Source organism: Pangasianodon hypophthalmus, chromosome 3 (assembly GCF_027358585.1).
Source record: "Pangasianodon hypophthalmus isolate fPanHyp1 chromosome 3, fPanHyp1.pri, whole genome shotgun sequence".
In the NCBI taxonomy this organism is placed as follows: Eukaryota; Metazoa; Chordata; class Actinopteri; order Siluriformes; family Pangasiidae; genus Pangasianodon; species Pangasianodon hypophthalmus.
This window is the reverse complement of record NC_069712.1, coordinates 10,702,077-10,721,875: the sequence shown is the minus strand read 5'-3', so window position 1 is coordinate 10,721,875 and position 19,799 is coordinate 10,702,077. Positions and strand designations below refer to the sequence as shown.

Sequence of the window (19,799 nt, the reverse complement as noted above, 5' to 3'; positions counted from 1 at the left end):
GTCTAAAACCAAATGCATGGCAGCTAGTCCTAAAAGCTAACAAGCATATTTACATGACTGAGCACTCACTGTCATAGCCTAAATATAATAGTGATCCAGCTGCGTTCCAGCGCAGAGCTGTTTGTCGCAGTCAGTCTAAATATCTAAATAACACTCGAGCTGAGTAATAAAATTAATTCCCAAAAAGCACTAACGAAACCATACAAGTACTAGAGAACGGCCAAAAAAAGGTGCTACCCATGTTTGGTAATTTGGATGAAGTATGCATCTTAAAGTATTTATTTGTGACTACTCAGTTCTTGGTTGCATAACCAACTAAACACAGTGGCACATCTCACAAATCAGCAGCTCATTTTATTTTATTTGAAAATCCTCATTTTGTCATAAATCTACATAAAACCTTGACAGTTCTGTGGCATTTCTTTCACATGTACCTGAAAAATATTTCACCTCTTACATTTAGAAAAAAATGAAACTTATCTTAGTAAATAGCTTCATATTGTTTTTATGGTAAACATAAGGGTGTACATGGGGTATTTAGGCTTTTAAAAATGAGCAAGGTCTCATTCACTGCTTTTGTGCTTATGGTATCTGTACTGAAAATTACATGTGTATATATTTATGTGAATATATATATTTTTTTTTTTGCTTGGAAGTGTAGTCTTTCTCTCTATCTACATTTCTATTATTCTGTTCCAGAAGCACCTTTGCACTCCATTCAACCCACATTAGTATTGCTCTTCATTATTCTCCGTCTTTTCCTCTCTGTCTTTTTCTCTGTGGACTGGAAAAGCTGTTGTCAGTCAGTTACGTCCTCATCTGTCCTTAAATATAAGAGCTCTAGCAAAATAACAAGCAGGTAAATTATTATAGAATAACACTTCATAGCACTTCATCTTAGTAGTGCATTTGGATTTCTGGACAGTGTGCATGTGTGTGTTTGAACTCTTCTTACGTGTGTGTTGAATGAATAACTCTCTTCATCAAAGGTCACGAAATGACTTCTTCATTCAATCACTGGCCGTGTGTCACTGTGTTTTTGCCAGTGCGCTGTGCTTTTTTTTTCTCCCCCCCCCCCCCCCCCAGAGAAACCTGCTTGTCAGCCATCTTTGATCCTGCCTGCCTCTGATCATGTTGGAAGAGCAAGCCATGCACGTGTAAAATGAAAAAAAAAAAACAAAAAAAAACTGTGATTCTGTTTTGGTTAATGGCTTTCTGACTGACATGTTTGTCGCCTATATAAACCACACGTTTCCCAGCCATTAGATCATCCCAGTTTCTTGTCTGCTGAGGTAAGAAGTAATCCCGATAGAAATCTTATTTGCATCAGTGAAATGGAAATGCTGAGTGTTAAATGAGAAAAACTGTACCGGTAAAAGAAACCAAAACTAAATTCAAACCCTGATGTATCTTTTTCATTTACTATAGACAGGCAAGCACAGAACCAATATCTTCCTGATCTGTCATGTCTTGCTGTGTGTGTGTGTGTGTGTGTGTGTGTGTGTGTGTGTGTGTGTGTGTGTGTGAGAGAGAGAAATGATTGTGTGATATAAAATCATGTGAAACAGTCAGGCATGTTCTGCACTTTTCTTCAGCTCTCTTATCTTCTTTTGTTTTTATTCATATCATTTACTTGTCTGTCTATCTCTCTCTCTCTCTCTCTCTCTCTCTCTCTTTCTCATCGTCTCTGTCAATGTCGCTGTCTCTCTCTTTCTATCTGTGTGTGTCTGTCTTGCTCTCTGTCTAGCTCTCTCCTTCATCATCTCCCTCCCTCCTTTCTCTTGTTCTCTCCCACCCCTCTGTCTCAGTCCAGCTGTTGTGTTAATAGTTTTCCTGCTGCCTGGAGAGCAAAGTAATGAGAATCCAGTTGGATTCAGGCCCCTAAGCTTATGGGAAATGTTTATTTATTAGGATAATTATTTTTTTCAGTAGGCAAATATTTCTACAGCAGTGTTTTATCCAAGCACACCTTATCCAGATTTTTATTTTTTTTTTTGCATGGATTTTGACTCTAGCCTGTGGCTCGTGTTTCAGCCATTTTAAGACATTTGTTCTGTGGTACTCAGATTAAAGGCAAGTTAAACTGCTGGTGTCCTATCTTAATTGGAAGTTCAAACTAGGGAGTGGAGAGGGTGATATGGCGATGAGGTGGCCATAGAGAGGCAGCATCATGGCTCTTATCTCAGCTTCAGGTGCTCTGCCTTTTTGGATAAGGCCTGTCTCTGTTTTGATGGAGGGCATCTGAACGCACAAAACACATTTAATTTTGTTTAGCTTCTTCACAGTGGTTCAGATGCACTGAAATGAACAGATGACTTTGGTAAAATCAGGTACATTCAGGAGTCTGTGTGTGTATGATTTGCCATTTCTCTCGCTCTGACTCTGCTTGTATGCAGTGGCCTTTTCTTTTGCGCTGAGAAGGTTGGAGGTTTCATTTCCTGTGCTAGAACAGTATGGGGACAAATGGGAGGGGGAGGCAGAGGAGACCGAGTACACACTGTCCAACAGTAACCTGAGGAGACAGGCCACATAACAAAAGAAGAGACACATGTTAGCATCAAATCATTACTATTCCCCTGTATATGTCTCAGCGAGTTGGGTCGTCACTTCGTGTTGGTTCTAAGCCAGGATTAACAGGAGTGCTGCACTCCATTACACCATAGCTATTGTGTTCGCCTGTGCGTATATATCATTGCTGGACAGTCAGCTGCTTGTTTGGTAAGATGCAGACACCAGTAAGGGCAGAGTGCTTAGGACTGTTTAATAAGTGCTAGGCCTAAGGAATATTTATTAGTTCTTAAGCATTCCTTTAGATGTTTTTTGCATCATATGATGACTACTAATGTGAAAACACAGAAGGTTGTTTATCAAATGCGTTGCTGGTTTGAGACCATTTTAATAGGGTTCCAGGCTTGAGCAGGTGGTGTGCCAAGCAGTACTGTAACACTACGCATTTAGACCGTCCTTAAATGCAAACAGAAGTCATTATCATTTTCTCGGCAGTAAAATTCATCTGTAAGTCTAATGGTCTTCTATTTAATGGAAAATGATTGAACAGGAAATCCAAAAAAGAAGCCCATGGAAAATAATTTTGCACACTGTATATGCCATACGCCATCTTTATTTTTTATTTAAAACGTACACTTTAGTGCATTGCGGTGCCACAGCAGGTAGCATTGGTGCCTCACAGATCCAGGTTCCCTGGTTCAATCCTGCGCTACTGTCTGTGTGGAGTTTCACGTGTTCCCCTCTTTTTTTTTTTTTTTTTTTTTTTTTTTTTTTTTTTTTTTTTTTTTGAGTTTCATATTTTCTGGAAGGATTACGCTGTGCTAAAGTCAGTAAGCTTAGGCTTACCCGCTGCTACCTAGGGGGCGTTTTCACATATCCTTTAATTTCTATAGAATTACCTCATTGCCAACCTGTGTTCTGTTCTTAACGCTGCAATCACGGTACTCGTTTTTACACATCACTATAGCGAATTCATATTTCACCGTAGCTAAGAAGCTGCATCCAACTGAAAACGTGGAGCAAAATTAAGACAGCTGGCAAAACTGCACGGAAACATCTAAAGTTTTGGGAAACGGTAAGATTCAGTGTCGTTTATGCAAAAATGAATTAGCCTGGCACAAGAACACAACCTGCCAGAGTGAGCATATGAAGAGGAGTGAGTGAGCGTTGTGGTATGAATGATAAATTGTGGTTGACAGAATATGGGCATAAATGATAAACGAGGCTCATATTTATACCAGAGCATGTACTAAACTCTGTGGTCTCAGCAAACAACTCGGCTCTCATTCACTTCCATTTAATTTCAGTCTCGCAGCAATGCTAGCAAACACATTGGTGCTGTATAGGAAATCTATTCAAATCACTCTGGATGCTAAAACAGTTATTGTTCTCTTAAATCAGAGGATTAAACTGTAGCTTGATAAAAGCAACTCGTACTTCATATTTCAAAAATTCTTTGGTGGGAAAAATTGTGAATCAGAAAATGTAATTATGGTAACAATATGCATGTTGTATGGTGGTAACAATATGCATGTTGTGTCAGTGCGTTAACAGCTTCCTGTGGGTAGACATTCATGTCTGCTGTTTTAAAGCAAGACTTAAATCTGGCTTATATTACCCTGTTCCTTATGCATGTTGGCCAGCTCCTGCTACATATACACTCATGGAAATTATTTATTAGCATTGAATTGTGGATATCTGGCAGTGCATGTTTTAAATTGTGTGCTTATGGGGAGAAAGTTGGGCTGGCTGGATTGTCCAGAACGCCCCCGTGCTCATTAAAAGAAGGCATGGGACTGGAATGAATATCACTCTGCCACACACAGGCTCGTCTGTATTGTGGTGACTCATTGGATTTTTCCTGCTCTGTTGATTTCCAATGCAGATGTGCCTGTACATGCTGGAGTGCAGTATGAAAGCCCTCTCCCCATGATTTCCTTTTTAATCCATGCTGGGTTCGTCTAGCTACACAGGCTGCTCTAATCCCTTAAAGATTCGCTTAACTGTGGGATCTCTGAGCTCTGAGTGTATGGATGCGTTCGTGTGTGTGTGTGTGTGTGTGTGTGTGTGTGTGTGTGTGTGTGTGTGTGAACAGTGGATATAAAAGGTCTACACACTCCTGTTAAAATGGCAGGTTTTTGTGATGAAAAATTGAAACCAAGGTAAATCATGTATGAACTTTTTCCATGCTCAATATGAAATTACAATGAATAAAAATTAGGGGAAAACAGGGGGGGGGGAAAGTGCATAAGTGTGCACACCCTTTTATAATTGTGGATGTGGCTGTGTTCTCATGTTAAAAAGTAATTATCTTACAGATGTCATCATTGAAATTATTCTGTAACATTTAATGAGCTGTAGGAATATCTGACAAGTACCAATTACTCTCTGCATGTGACAGCAATCTCTCATAATATACATCCAAATCAACAAAGGAATGACTTAACCAAAAGATCAATGTTTTTCAATGACCCAGCCAGAGCCCAGACCTGAATCCAACTAAAAATCTGTGGGGTGACCTGAAGCAGGCTGTGCACAGGAGATACTCTCACAATTTGATGGGAAGAAAGAGTGGGAAAATATTGCCAAGATGTGCCATGCTGGTAGTGTCTTAGTCAAAAAGACTGATGGGTGTAATAAAATCAAAAGGTGCTTCAACAAAGTATTAGTTTATGGAGATATATACACACATGCATACATGCATATATGTGTGTGTGTGTACATTTTTATATATATATATATATATATATATATATATATATATATATATATATATATATATATATATATATAATAAATATATAATAAATATATAATATATATATATATATATATATATAAAATATTAAAAAGTTGGAAGCACACAACTGTAAAGGATGTCTTTGTATGCTTTAGCAGTATTACAGTTCCCCTTTATTGAAACTAAGGGGCCCAAAGCCCCCATTGTCCTTGTGAGCTTGACAACACCCCTGTGCACAAAGTGAGGTTTTTGAAGACATGGTTTGCTAGCCCTGACCTCAACTCCACTGAACACCTTTAGGATGAACTGGAATGGCCACTGTGCACCAGGCCTCCTCGCCTGACATCAGTGCCTGACCTCCCTAATGCTCTTGTGGCTGAATGATCACAAACCCCCACAGCCACTTTCCAAAATCTAGTGGAAAACCTTCCCAAAAGAGAGGAGGTTATCATAGCAGTAAAGGGGGACTGAATTTGTAACTGGATGTTCAGCAAGCATGTATGAGTGTTATAGTCACGTGCCCATATCCTGTTGGCCATATGGAGTGTGTGTGTGTGTGTGTGTGTGTGTGTGTGTGTGTGTGTGTGTGTGTGTGTATGTGTGTAAATATACATTCGGCCTTATATTTGGCCAATATTCAGTATAACTGCATACTTGAGTGCTTTTCTATGTGTTGTTTTTATATAACAGTTCTATAAACAAGATATTGATATAGAGTAAGTGACATTTTGGACAAATTATGGCCCTTTTTTTTTTTTCTTCTTCTTTTTTCTCCACTAGCAGAAATAGATCCCGAAGAAGCCCCGCACACTTTATAGCCCGTCGGCTGGTTGCCTGGCTAGTTTGAACATTCCCGTTAAAGGTGCTTCCGGTACATTTGGCTTTCATCTTCATCTGATGAGCTTTCATATTTTAAGTCAGAAGTTATGTTCCTGAAAAGTATCATTTGGCAAGTCTGCTGATGAAGTCATTAACACTACTGTAGTAACGACTGTGAAATAAGAAGTTGAATCCTACGTGGCAAACAGACAAGCGGAGTGATACACACACTGAAATGTCCCAGTGCGGTTATAGGAAACACAGGCACTCTTGGAACTCAGCTCGACCAATCAAATTAGTGGACTGGAACTAACTGTGGTGTGCATGTTTATTTAAAAGAATATTGCTCTGCTTCATCACCAGCGTTTATGCTTCTACTGTGAGCGTGCGAGGGAGAGAGAGAAGTCTTTGTTATTAATGCATAGAGTTCTTAATCTCCAGTCCATTTTTATCCCTGTTCTATGTTACAACCATCTCAAAGTGACTGCAACGCACACACACACACACACACACACACACACACACACACTGTCTTTCTTTAGAATAATAAACAAGTGAGTGGGGACCTGTGCACAGTTCAGATCAGTGTGATACTTGCATCTGTCTGTTCTAATAGATTCTCTTCCCAGCATGCAAAATGCTCGGAGGAGAGAAAGATGCCTCTGCGTTTTCCCCTCCATTTGCGTTCCCTTGTCAAGGCTGCTCTTCCCTGAAGTGAGTGACAGGTCAAGGTACAGCTCTAACGCTGCTACTGCTTGCTGGAGAGAGTAACAGTGGTGAAGCTCTCCAGGAAACAAACATGTTCTCAACAACGTGGGAACAAATTGTGTCTTCTGTTATCTAGAAGTAAGATATAAAAAGCCACAGTGTGTACTCTTAACACTTCCTGAAGTCTCACCTTCACTTTTGCTACTGAAAGGATGCAGAATGCCGTCTGAGTGACCTTTAGTGGTTTGTGCCCTGTCTGCCTGTGCGTGGGTGAGTATTAATTACATGTTGTAGCATTAGCATGAGAGGCCAAGCTCTTGTCACTTCGCAAATGTCAGCACGTGAACTTCAGCCTCTTCTAGTGGGAACAAATGTTGCAAACAAATCTGGGTGAATTAGGGTCTGTCCCATCCTCATGTACTACAGGTGGAAGCATAATTTATTCCCCTCTTCTGACCTTAATTTTTTTTCCTAAGGGAGAGAAAGGTCTATTTTTCTTTTTTTTTTACTCTGAGCGAGAGTGAACAGGTTGCAACATTATTGAAAGCCAATTTGTGTAAACTCTCTGAACTGTAGAGTAAAGCAGTTTTTTGCTGTGATTCTAGAGATTTTGTACAATGCAGAATAGTGAAAAGTCTCTCTGGCTCTTAAGAGTAGAACATTTTCTTGTAAAGCATAGAGAAAGGGACAATTTATAGGTACATTGTGCTGCTGCATGTGAAAACCTTCTGCATCGTTGCAATCAGACTGGCTTGAAAAATGTCAACAATTTAACACTAAAACTTATACGAATAACTATACGTTTTATACAGTGAAACATATTAGGGTGGTCAGATTGCAATACCATTTTAACTACGTTTAGGAATAATCTACAGTTAAGCCTGAGAAGCTATTCTGTCCACTATATATACTTCCACTATAAGCTATTCTGTCCACTATATATACTGTCCACTATTTTTACATAGAGTATGACAGTGGCAGAGAAACGGCATGACATAATAAGTGCCTGTTGAATATTGTTACATAATTTTAAAAATGTGAAAATTATGCCATAAATCGCATTTGTTGAGCTCTGCAGTGTGTGTTTTTGCTTTTCAGTTTTACATCTTAAGAAACTTGGAGAGTTTTTAAATCATTTGAGAAATTTGTTCTGATAGCCCTAATGGAAAAACATTAAGCCTGTTCATGATGTTCAAGCCTGGAAAGAGAACATAATGTAGGCTTTAGAAATACACAAAATCAAGATGCATCAAGACATAAAAAATAGTTTTATAATCACTTCATGGTATCCTGAATTGAAGATACTCAGCCCTACTAAAGGGTTCGAGTCTGTGTGGAGAAGGGTAGGTTTATATAAAGCCCTGTAATGGCATGATATTTTAGAGTAACTTAACAAATCTCTTTGTGGCTATACAGCTTCCCACAAGTCCAGATATGACGGACTACTTTTCTCACATCCTGGCCGACTGCCGTGGTTTCTTTTTGTTGTTCTCACGTTCTCGTTCTTCATCCTCTCTGGAGACTGTAAAAAGGCTGTGTGCCTCTGCTGCTGGTTAAATCTTTCTTCCTCCTTGGCATCATACTGAAGCTTTGCTTAGCCAGGCATCTCCAGTATCCAGTAAAATTATAATTTTATAATTTTTTTCCCCCACTTATACAATATGTGTGGCAGTAGAAATAATAATAATGGTGGAAAATGTAGGCAGCAAAACATGCTGCATGTGTGACTGACTCATTATTGCAGCGGGCAATGCTGCACAGTTTGCTTTGAACTGTGGCTGATTGATTGCTAAGCCCATGGTGACTGCTGTTGGAGGGGTTATCTCATTCTACTGGCCTCCAGCTCGCGTTAATACCTGTACAGTTACCCCAGCGGCTCTCTTGCTAACACTGGTTAGGTTTAGATAATTCTCTCTATCCTCCACCACCCCACAGACTGGGCTGCAGTGTGCAGCTGGATTGATCAGCGTGCAGAGTGTTTTACTGGTATTTGATCCTTAAATTTTTTATTTTATTTTATTTATTTATTTTTTTAAGTCAGTAGAATTTGGACCACCTGGGGAGACCAAAGTTCGATCTATGAAGTCCAGCACTCTGACTTGATATTATTTATGTGAAAACAAGTCTATATTTATTAAAAAATCAAGGTCAGAAAATCAAGGCTTTATCAAAAAATAAAGGTAAGAATTCCTGCTCAGACCAGCTTAATATATAGAGCAGATGGAAAAGAGCATGCTCATGCTAGCTGTACTATAGTCTTAATGGTGGTTAGAAAACATTCATACATCATCATATCTACTTATTTTTGCTTGTTTAATGTGAAATTTGGTTAGTTTTCTCAAAAGGTTTAAGTTCTTCAACTTGGAGGCTTGCCACACTGCTCTTGTCACGATTGTGTAAAAATCCATTAACATAACAGCTTATTGCAAGCTATGCCAATACAACTTTTAATCAGCTTTTAATCAACTTTTAAAGACTGCCGCGTGTGAAGTTTTTTGTGGGTGCGGATGCTTCAGGCTTTATAAAGTCATTGTGAGGTTCTGACCAGATGGCAGATTTTTTATTATATTATTGATCACCAGGTGATCAGGACTCCTTGTAATATTACCATTACCAGATTATTACTTTTTCTTGCTGAAAAATCTGAAAATACAACTTGGTCTAACATATAAGCTACTGAAAGACTGGTAAATCTGCTAAAGCAGATGGAGAGAGTTCATATGTTGCTGCTGTTAATGCAACATCATAGACAAGAAAATAACACACTAGCAGGGCTATTAGAAAATCTCAAGCATTTAATAATCAGTGTAATGAACTAATAGGGAAAATGTCAATTTGACCAACTCAGCATGGTCAGACCAAGCTGAATTTAGTATTTAAGGGTATTTATTTCTTAAAAGAAAAAAAAAAAAAAAAAAGTTTTCTAATTCATGTTTGATCACAACTGCTCAATGATAATAAGTGTTTATTAAATTTGTGCATGTAGATTTTTCTGCATTATTTTGGCAAAAAACTTATCGTCGAGCCCTGCTGATGGATTCATTACCTCAGGGAGTTTGCTTTAGTCGGCTCCATCGAAAAAATAACAAGCCAAAAGTAGTAAACTTTCTCTCCCCCCCCGATGATGCAAATGCCTGATGATTACATTGGAAAAGGAAAATGGACTATAGTGGTAACTTTGGAAGCTGAGCGGTCAGCTCTGTAGGTGGTGGTGTGAAATGTTTTATTAGGCTGATGTTTAAAGAGTGGCAGATTAAGAATAAGGCCAAAGTGTCAAAATAACAGGGGGTCTGTATTGGTTAGAAATTGTTATAAGAAAAAAAGCTGACTCCAGAAGTAAACACATCTCTTCAGTCTGAGACCACAGCTTTTAGTTTTTATTGGCTGCCGAGAGCAAAGCTTTAAGCAGCTGCAGCAGCCCGGGTGTATTTTAATTGGCCAAGAGGATTGGAGAAATGAACGTTGCATTATATTGAGCTGCTGGTTAGCACAAAAATAGCTGGTCGATACCAGTGCGGTACAGCGTTGATGAAGCCAGCAGTGGCATTAGTGGGACTCAGGAGTAAACTCAGTTCGAACTTTTCTTTATGCTCAGATTCCTTTAGCCTCCTCTTTCTCCCTCATGTTTAACATGAGAACTGTTTTCTCTGTTGCTATGAGAAGGTGTGAGTGACATACTTGCTCTGTCAGGGTTATAGGATATGTGCGGTGGCTAGGTGCTGATGAACGTCTCCATGCCTCACATAATCTAGGCTAGTGGAAGCAGCAGACTCTGCAGTCTGTAAAGTTCCTAATGCTTATCTCGTGCTCAGGGGAACATATAGACCCTATAACCTCTGATAATCTTGGTACAGTCTAACAATTCAGTGCTAAACATAATGCTGACACACTGCTATGGCATCACGGTGGCAAGAGGGAAAATGAGCGTCATTATTGGAACATCTGTCTGCAAATAAAGAATAACAAGGTGCCTGTAGAGCAGGAGAGGAAAATGAGGCTGTGCTTCCCAATCTGAGAGTAGGGCCTGTTATGCTCTTGCAGATAAAAATTGCTGGGTCATCATCAGGATTGAGTCTGGCAATCTTGCAGTGATGCTTCAGCATCAAATGTGTGATGTTGCAGATGTAGAGGTGAATCTTTTTCAGGACAAGTGTGTCTTTCCAAATCCATTGTTGGATTTCCAGCATCCATGGTGCTAAAACTTGGTTTGCCTAAAAGAAGTGCTTAGCTGATTTATTTAAGATTTATTTAAGATGTATTATGGTGGTTATTAATGGATGAAGGAAATACCAGAGATGGAAGAAGTATGTTATTTGAGGAAAGGATAATCCATTCTATTGGCATTAAATTCAGTAACCATACAGTCTTCAATACCAGACCAGTAAATAAATAGTTAATTTTTTTTTTTTAAATGTGGTTTTGGGTTCCCACTCCACAGTCTCTGCTTTTGTAAACAAAACTATTACCAATCAGAAATAAAGTTCCTACTCTTTTAGATTTGCAGTTATCCGGTGTTCTGTTTTGTTTGGGTTAAATCTGATGTCACTTGAATATCACCGACTGGTCAAACGCTGGCCAAACTCACCATATTATATAAGGAATGAAACACGGCCGGACGGGCTGTTAGAGGAAAATCATCAATGACGGAGTGGTGTGATGCAAGGCGGAGTTGGAGCACTGTGAATTTGATTGTCATTGATTACCGATTTCCCACTGTTTATATTGACATTTATAGCATTTGGCAGACGCCCTTACCAGAAATGACTTACAAAAGTGCATCAGTATAATTTTTTTTTAATTAATCAAAAAATGACATCTTTTTTTTTTTTTTTTTTTTTTTTTTTAAATACATTTTAATATTTCATGTTGTGAAATGTCTGTGAAATAACTTGTGTAGCTCAATGCTGTCTGTCCTGAAGAATTTACTGTGGCAGAAAGCTTAATTTTCTTCAAAAAAAACTTGAAATAAAATTTTCCTCACAGAAAACTTCATCATATCTATGATTATATTTGTCTTAAAGTAGCATGTTTATGAAGCCGTTTATAATTAGACATAGGTTACGTAAAGTGTCCATCATAAGAATGAGCTGTTACTATAGAAACAATAATGCATTAGAACAAGCGTTAATATAATAACGTGACCTGAATTACAGCCAGCACTGAAAAATAAATCAACAACTTGTGATTTTTTTCTTTAGTGCTATAGTATAAAAACTTTTAGCATTTGATTAACAAAGATTTACTGAGGTATGTTGTATGTCAAGCAAAGCAAAGTTCAAAAACAAATGATTCCACAGTGCTTTGTTCAGTCAAAAACATCATGAGCGGGTAATTTGTAGGTGCAGTTCTTAGCAACAGCAAAAATAGACTCGAAACTTGAAATAGTGCCTTTGGCTCTCATATGATTGCAGCCCTGCCACGTGCTGTTCACAGCTGGCTTAAAGAGCTACATTACTGTTAAAATCATAATCGCACAGTAAAGCGAAGCAGTGAAGAACACAACTTCATACATTCATTCATTTTAGTTCAGGCAGTACACTTCTTCATCGCTGCCTCTGCTGGCCTCCATAAGCCCCTGCTGAAATGCACATGCCTTGGAGTGCCTTAATGGGAAATAAATGCAACTGAAGGAAGATGGGAATCACCATCAGGGTGGCGATTAATGCTGTTTACTCTGCTAACTGCCAGTTGGACCAAACCTGTAGTTTTTATTTTTATTTTTTTTTATTTTTTTAATACCCACCCCCTGCCCTAATCATCTAACAGATCTCTGGCTTATGCTTCCTCCCAGATGGGTTGTGAACAGCAGTCTGTTATAGAGAGGAGCCAGTAATGGAGCTGCAAATGGATTTGTGTAACACAAGCAGGTTTTGGTGCACATGCTCGGGTGCAGGTTAAAGGATGAGCTCCAGTGTAGCGGGATGCTGCGTGTATTTACTCAGAGCAGAGTGTGCTGTTAACATGCAGCTATAGCAGACCCAGACCCTTAATCTAGAGCAAACCCAAATGATATCCATATAGCTCTCAGTGTTCACATGACACAAACCTGCTTTCTCTCCCAAACAAGTATCACACATTTATGTCCAATTAGGCCCTTTCTTTCTTCATGTTCCACTGCATGCATTCTGAAATAGCCTTCTCTATCTACTCTTTCTCATTATCTCCACTTTTTTTCACACATGCTTATTAATTTTTGTTCCTTCTACCCAAGTATGACATATATTTGGCTCACTAGTCCTCATGTCTCACTCACTCTCTCGTATTCACCATTGCTTCTCACTTGTTCTGCTCTATTGTCTCCATATGGTTGTGCTCTAATAAGCCACGCTTGTCTACACGAGTGAAGCCCATCGGGGCCATCTGTCCCACGCAGCTAATGGCTTAAGTGAATTAGACCGTCTCTGCACGGGCCCTGAACAGAGCTCATGATGCCGATCACCTCCATTGATCCGATTGATCAAGGCATGCTGAGAGCACTGTAGTGTAGCTGGTGTGCCTTCCTGTGTGATTTTCTCAGATAATTTATCCTGAGGGAGAGCAGAGGAAGTGGAGTCTGGCTGCCTCTAAGCATTGCACAGATGTGCAATCTGATGATACTCACTACTGTAAATCTGCATGTATATATGTGTGGTGTAAAGAGAATGGCGAAAAAAAAAAAAGAGGTGGAGAAAATGAGCTCTTTTGGAACAGAAAGGATGTATTTGAAACTTAAAAATTGCCTCTGAAATTGATGAGCTTTTAAAGAGCTTGGTTTTAGTATCTTTTTTTTCTTTTTTTTTTTTCTTCTTGCTCTAAACCATAGTAAGCCATGTCTACTCCTAAATAGTAGTCAAACGTTCCATGTTTAGACTGCTGCTAAGATATTCTTGTGCTTGTAAGGAACCTTTATTTTCTGTTGTGCCTGAACTAATCAATGACTGGGTGGTGTAATGCGGTTGCAATTAAAAAAAGCTCATTACAGTAAGCTTCAAAAGAGGAACTTTTATACATTTTTTGTGTTAAATAATAACCTTTTCTTTAGTTGTTAGGCTTAAATTATGTGAGCATCCACCATACAAGTACCTGTGAATCACTTGTTACTGTGGAAACAATAACATACTAGAAGGAGCAGATTAATATATACCTGTAATTTGCTTTGCGTATCATAGCCGTAACGTTATCCTCAATACCGTTTGACCAATCACATTCACATATGAACTGCTGGAGTTTTTGCATTTAAGACTGATCTGCACTTAGACAGGTTTTTAGTGAGGTCACAGTAATGCTTTACTTAATGTTGCAGTGTGGTCTTTAGTAACAGTCCCCAAATAAATTTTTGCTTTAGGCCGCATCAGTGTCTGTTAAAGATATGCTTAAAATGTCTGATCCAATAATGGGGTTACTTAATCCTGGACTACTACAATCAAATTTGTGCAGGACGTGTACATAACTTATTTAAACAGTCACATTTTAACAGCTTTTCAACAAACTTTTTTCATTTTCCAGAAGAATTGTTTGTTACCCCCCTCCACTGTCGGTGTTGTGCCTTGGCCATACATGATGTCACTGAAAGCTTGATTGCCTTTTGCGGAGGTCCTTATGTGGTTTGATCTTCATCCAGATGTTTTATTGCTGTTGTAGAGAAGAAGAAACCTGTACTGGGAATTGGCTGTGAGTAAATCAGGAGGAATAAAAATGAGTAAATGCCATGAAAAACATTTGAACATTTTCTTTAAGCAGCAGATGTTGTCCTGTCACTTACTCACTGATGAAGTGAGATGGAAGTGGTTTGGTCAACCTCCAAATGAGACTGTTTACCTACTGACTTTTTTTTTCCTCCATCTGAAGTGCAAGGACTCTCACTGCCCAAAACGCTCCCAAAATGCCCTTCCTGCATAGACGCCAGCCAAATTCATTTTCCTGCCTCTTCTGATTGATTAATTGGTGGAGTTAAATGGCTGTGTTAATGGCTTTTCTGTATGCCGTCCAACCTGCTGGCTGTAGAGGCCCAGAGGCGAGCACGCTAAGTGTGGCAGTCTCTCTGCACAGTGCTTTCTCATGGGAACAGCTGTGTGGTTGCATACTTAAGCAGAAGCAGAATGAAATGCTTGATGCCCCATGAAATGTTTAGCTAGGGTAGGTAGGGTTGTTGCGGTGTCATGGCATATGATTTTTTTTGTTGTTTGTTTGTTTGTTTTTTAAACTGAATCAAATGCATTGCTATCAACTCAACTTTTTTTTTTTTTTACCTGATCAATTTCCTTATCCCTTAAAATGTAGGTTGGTTCGCAACCCCTTCTGTCTGCTCTCCCCCTAAATCCTACAACAGCGAGCTTTGTTTTTCTGTGCATGGGGCACGATTGCTCTAGCTGCGTAACCTGAACCTGTTGTGAACTCATTACACTGCTACTTCAACTGCCACTCTTAGCATCTCCGTACCTTTATCACACACAACAGCTATAAAACACACTGAGCATTGGTGACCAGAACTAAAACAAACAACTGTTTATTTATGGGTAAGAAGCTCTGCTCTTGTTAGACCTCTTTTTTTTTTTTTTTTTGTTTGTTTGTTTATTTATTTATTTTTTTGCTCACAGCACCACCTTTCCTCATTTATGCTCTCTTTCAGCTTATAATGACAGTGTGATTAATACCGACAAAATAAAAGATTTAATGCAGAAGTTCTTATCAGGAATTAGAAAAGAAAAATATTTGGGGGGTTTTATCTTTATTATAGCTAGGCTGTTGCTGCTGTGTTTTGTCATGTTGTGGATACAATACATGGTTTTCATGTACCTCGTGTACCAATATATACCTATCTATATATTCTAAAATGTTTTTAGTTTATATAGACTGCTTCTGTACGCCCTAAGCACCACCTCCTGTGTGCAGAAGCAAGTCTCTATCCTGTGTGTTCCTCAGCAGCAGAGCTGGGCTTTGCAATACAGTGGCAATGTGTGGTGCCTGGCATTCTGTCAGTCTGTTATAAGCTGCTAACAGTGTGCCTTTCAACACTGCTCTGGCTGTAAATGTGTCAGGGCATTTATCCATCTGTGGTCAGAAAAGCTATCTGGTATGTCTGGGATACACTTGTTATATTGGGTAGCAGGCAGGCTAATTAACAAAAACTGAATTCTAGCATTCAAGCTTGCTTTGAAAGTTTGCTATTGCAGCATGTCCCAGTCATAATGAGTTTGTGTTCTGGTCCAATGAAGCTCTGGCACTTTAGCGACATGCTAATGGGCCCCCGTGCATCCACGCTCAGTCCAGTGTTACACTACTGTTCATGCTCTGAAGCTATAACCCCTCATGATGGATGGAGTCTGACAGACAGCTGGCTGATGGGACTGAGCAGTGACCTCACCACGATGAATTCAAGATCACTTTCACTCACAGCAGGGTGCGGTGCCATGCAAGCAGCCGCTTTGGGATGTGTACAGAAAGCAGACCTTACTGGATTTTGTATGTGTGAGAGATTTAACTGAGGTACAAGGAGACTTGAACAAGAAGAATTGTTTTTCCACAATAAACATAATGGTCTCAGTGTTGGTGGCTTTTTATTTTCTTTTAAAGTAAGATATGGTTCAGGAGTGATGTACCATATGTCTCACAGAACTGCATCCATTGACAAAACCGTTTAGCAGAAATTATTTGACTGATCTCAACCCCCCACCTACGCTTGCTATGTAGGTCAAACATCTTAAATCTCCAGGGTTACTGAGTTGTGGCTATCACAGGATGCAGCAGAACTGCTTTGTAGATGTGGAAAGGTTTCAAGCTAACAGTGAGGCCTTCAGGATGGTTTAGAAGTGTAAAACAACAACACTAAATTACTTTAACAAACGGACAATGCTACAGCTGATGTAGAAGAAGCAGTATTAAAGATTAATCAAAGCAGAACAGTCTGCATTCCGCTATTAACTGGGGTATTTGAGGCTTCAACGTTTTATAGTATTTTAGTATGCGTATTATTTAGTCAAACTCGACTCGTATTACCGACAAAACGACTTGCCTCTGAACAGATCTGGTTGTAATGGGTCATGGAGTGTGTTCAGCTGACAGACGAATCCAGAGCTGACATTTTCTAGGTTTATTTTTGGATTGAGTATTGGGTACAACGTGATGAGTAATGAGTTAAAGGTCTTTTATGTGGCTCTGCCCATAGCCAGTTATCTTACATGCATGATTCAATTCAGAAAGAAACATCAGGCAAATCAGCAAATCACATCACAATTCATGTGTTCAAACAAGGACGGAGAAGTAAACTAGCATTAGATAAGTTACTGATTACAGGGGTTTATCAGATCTTATTATAAGATGGAAATCAGCACAGTTGGGGAATATTGTGTTGCTGCATTAGCAGTATATAAAAGTTTTGCTGACTCACTCTGTGTATATAGTGCTATCTAATGATTTTGTGCTATCTCATAGTGAGCTGTGCAGAAAAGGTTTTTTTTTTTTTTAAAGGAAAAGGTTGGTATTTGTCTTTAAAAAAAAAAAAAAAAAAAAAAAAAAACTATTTGACAAAAATAGGCACCAAAATGGGTCTGGTGCAGTGCAGATGCCCTTCTCTGGGATGTGGGATAGAAGAATGCATATGAACATTTCTCTCTCTTGTCTTGGCAGGACTGTGCGGGGGCTGGACGTTTGTCACTGTCACCCTCCGTCCGTTCTCTCTCAGATGTCACCACGGAGACAGGAGGAGGCTACAGGGATAGGCGAGACACGAGGTGTGAGCTGAATCTGTCTTAGTCACTTTGTGCCTCGCCCGTGTATGCATGCAAGTTTGTTTTAGTGTGGGTGGGGGGTTTGTCACACATAATAGACCTAAAGGAAAGGTACATGATGAACCTTTCAGTTTGTGTTTGTTTGTGAGAAGTGTAAGGAAAAAAATCATGAGGTGAGAGTTTGCAAGCATGTGGGTGTATGTAAGCTGCCGGTACACGATGTTGGTGTTGATTGTGAGCTGCTGAAAAGCTGACGTGGCTCAGTGCCAGCCGAGCTGATGTAGGAGGCTCACAGTAACCTGAAATCTGGTGAAGAAAACCCAAACCAATGTCGAGTATCACACTCCTCTGCCTGTCTCACACTGGAAAAAATGGAGGAGAGCTTGATGGACTTGTTTGCCGTTAACGCCAACAGCATGTCGAAGACTTCACTGGAACATTACATAAGGGTGTGGTTCAGGGCTTAATGTAAAGGTGCTGAGTGGAAGGATCAAATGTCTTACTGTGGAGCACTGCAGTGTGAAACTTCCAGCTCTTTTTACATTGTCCACATTAGGGCTGGCCAATATCAGATTTCTCATACCTAGAGTCTTGAAACAATGTCCCAGTGTGTAGTAGTATTGGGAGCAGGGTTATTAAAATGTCTATTAAGAAATGTTAAAAAATGGCTGAAACTACAGAAATGCAAGCATTCTGCTCTTGAGCCCTATTCAGATGGGATTAGATGTACATGGAAGCCTGGAGTGAGCCCATCATTTGCAGGGATTCCTTCCAGAGAACGTTAAAGTCCACATTGCTTTTTTTTTTTTTTTTTAAGACTACTGTCCAGATAGACACATTGGTCATTCTGCCTCTTGGATTAGAAAGTGAGTCTGGCATGGGTCATATAACGACTACGTACTGTCTACAATGGGAGCCCCTTATTAGGTGAAAGAAAATAAAGCCTGAATAAAGAGTCTGTTATAATGTCAGCTACAAGTATAAAGCCATTTTATAATTCCCATATGCTGCAATATCATGCAAAAATAGTTTTCGAGAAATAAGCAAATGAGCAGTTGTATCTTTGTACGTGTCTTAATCAGCCAATGTTATATGCTGCCAAATAAATAAACATCGTTTTACCACATCTGAAGCAATCATCCAGATTCATAGACAGAACAACCTGTCAGAAACTCATTCCTCCCACATTAAAATAATTCCTGTCTGGATGTGAGACAGGAGATGTTTTTTTTTTTTTTTAAATAAATAAATAAAAAGAAAGAAAAAAGTTATTACAGTTAGCACCCAGTGAAACTAATCCTGTCTGGGTAGGCATAAAGCAGGTTTAAAAAAAAACACATAAAATACATATTTTAGTTAGCATTTTAGCAAGAAATATCAGTTAGGGAACTATAAATCTCTTTTTCTTTCCTTTTTTTTTTTTTTTTAAATAAATGATAGCCATATCAATCCTATATTGACATCCTTACATCCTTTCATTTTGTTTATCAACATTATTTCTATGAGTTCAGTATATAAACTTCATCTCTCATAGAGCGCAGATACTCTGTCTCTCCCTCACTCATTTTGGCGTCCAGGCACCAGTCAGGACCGTGCTTTTTGACAGAAACAAATGATAGTTTAAATAACCAGTGGAAAATAAAGAAGAGGCAGGGCTTTGTGTATTTTCATTTAAATACAGTCATGTGTTTGCCGCTTTTTGAAATGAACTGTAAATTTAACTAGTTCCAGCTTATTGCCTGCAGCTGATTAATGCATTCTTATTTTATATGCTTCATTTTATGTGTTGATACATGAATCAACTAATAAACCTGTATAAAATGTTTCCCTAATTACTTGTATATATTTATCAAGGTATTTTTTTCTGAAATAATATTAACATATTTTTTTTTCACTGGCTGTACCTGTAGTCGTTATTACATTGTGATAAGCAGCATTTCTCGTGCCTAGAAGCAGTCGTAAAAAGGGAAAAGTGCTGAGGCTGTTCGTACAGAGTGAGCTCTGTAGTGATTGTAAGAGGACACACAGTGTTCACATGAATGTTGGAGCCGAATCCCTGCTGTAGTCCGTCTCCAAGAGCCAGCTCAAGTGCAATTACAGCTGCATGCAGTTCAGCTCCGATCGCACAGTAACTCTGAGGATGGAAATACAAAGGAATGCTACTTTTCTGAATTTTCTGACTTTTAGAACCCATTCCTGTATCTCATGCTCATTCTTTTTTGTTGGGAATAAGTAAGTGAAATGTGGCACTACAGTATGTGTGAGTTGTCAGGATAGGCCTACCAAAATTTGACTTCAGCACTGTTGGACGCCAAACT

General features: G+C 39.1%; 1 protein-coding gene across 17 annotated transcripts in view; it reads left to right on the top strand.

The window, feature by feature from the left end:
* ndst2a (N-deacetylase/N-sulfotransferase (heparan glucosaminyl) 2a) overlaps positions 1–19,799 on the top strand; it is a 116,060-nt gene that overhangs the window by 35,474 nt on the left and 60,787 nt on the right. For 9 of the 17 annotated variants that reach the window (XM_034302803.2, XM_034302802.2, XM_034302801.2 and 6 more), the window contains one exon: positions 17,381–17,484. The exons of the other annotated variants lie outside the window; for them this stretch is intronic. The gene's annotated coding sequence lies outside the window, so the exon portion shown is untranslated. The remainder of the gene's footprint in view (positions 1–17,380; positions 17,485–19,799) is intronic. 17 annotated transcript variants of the gene reach the window in all.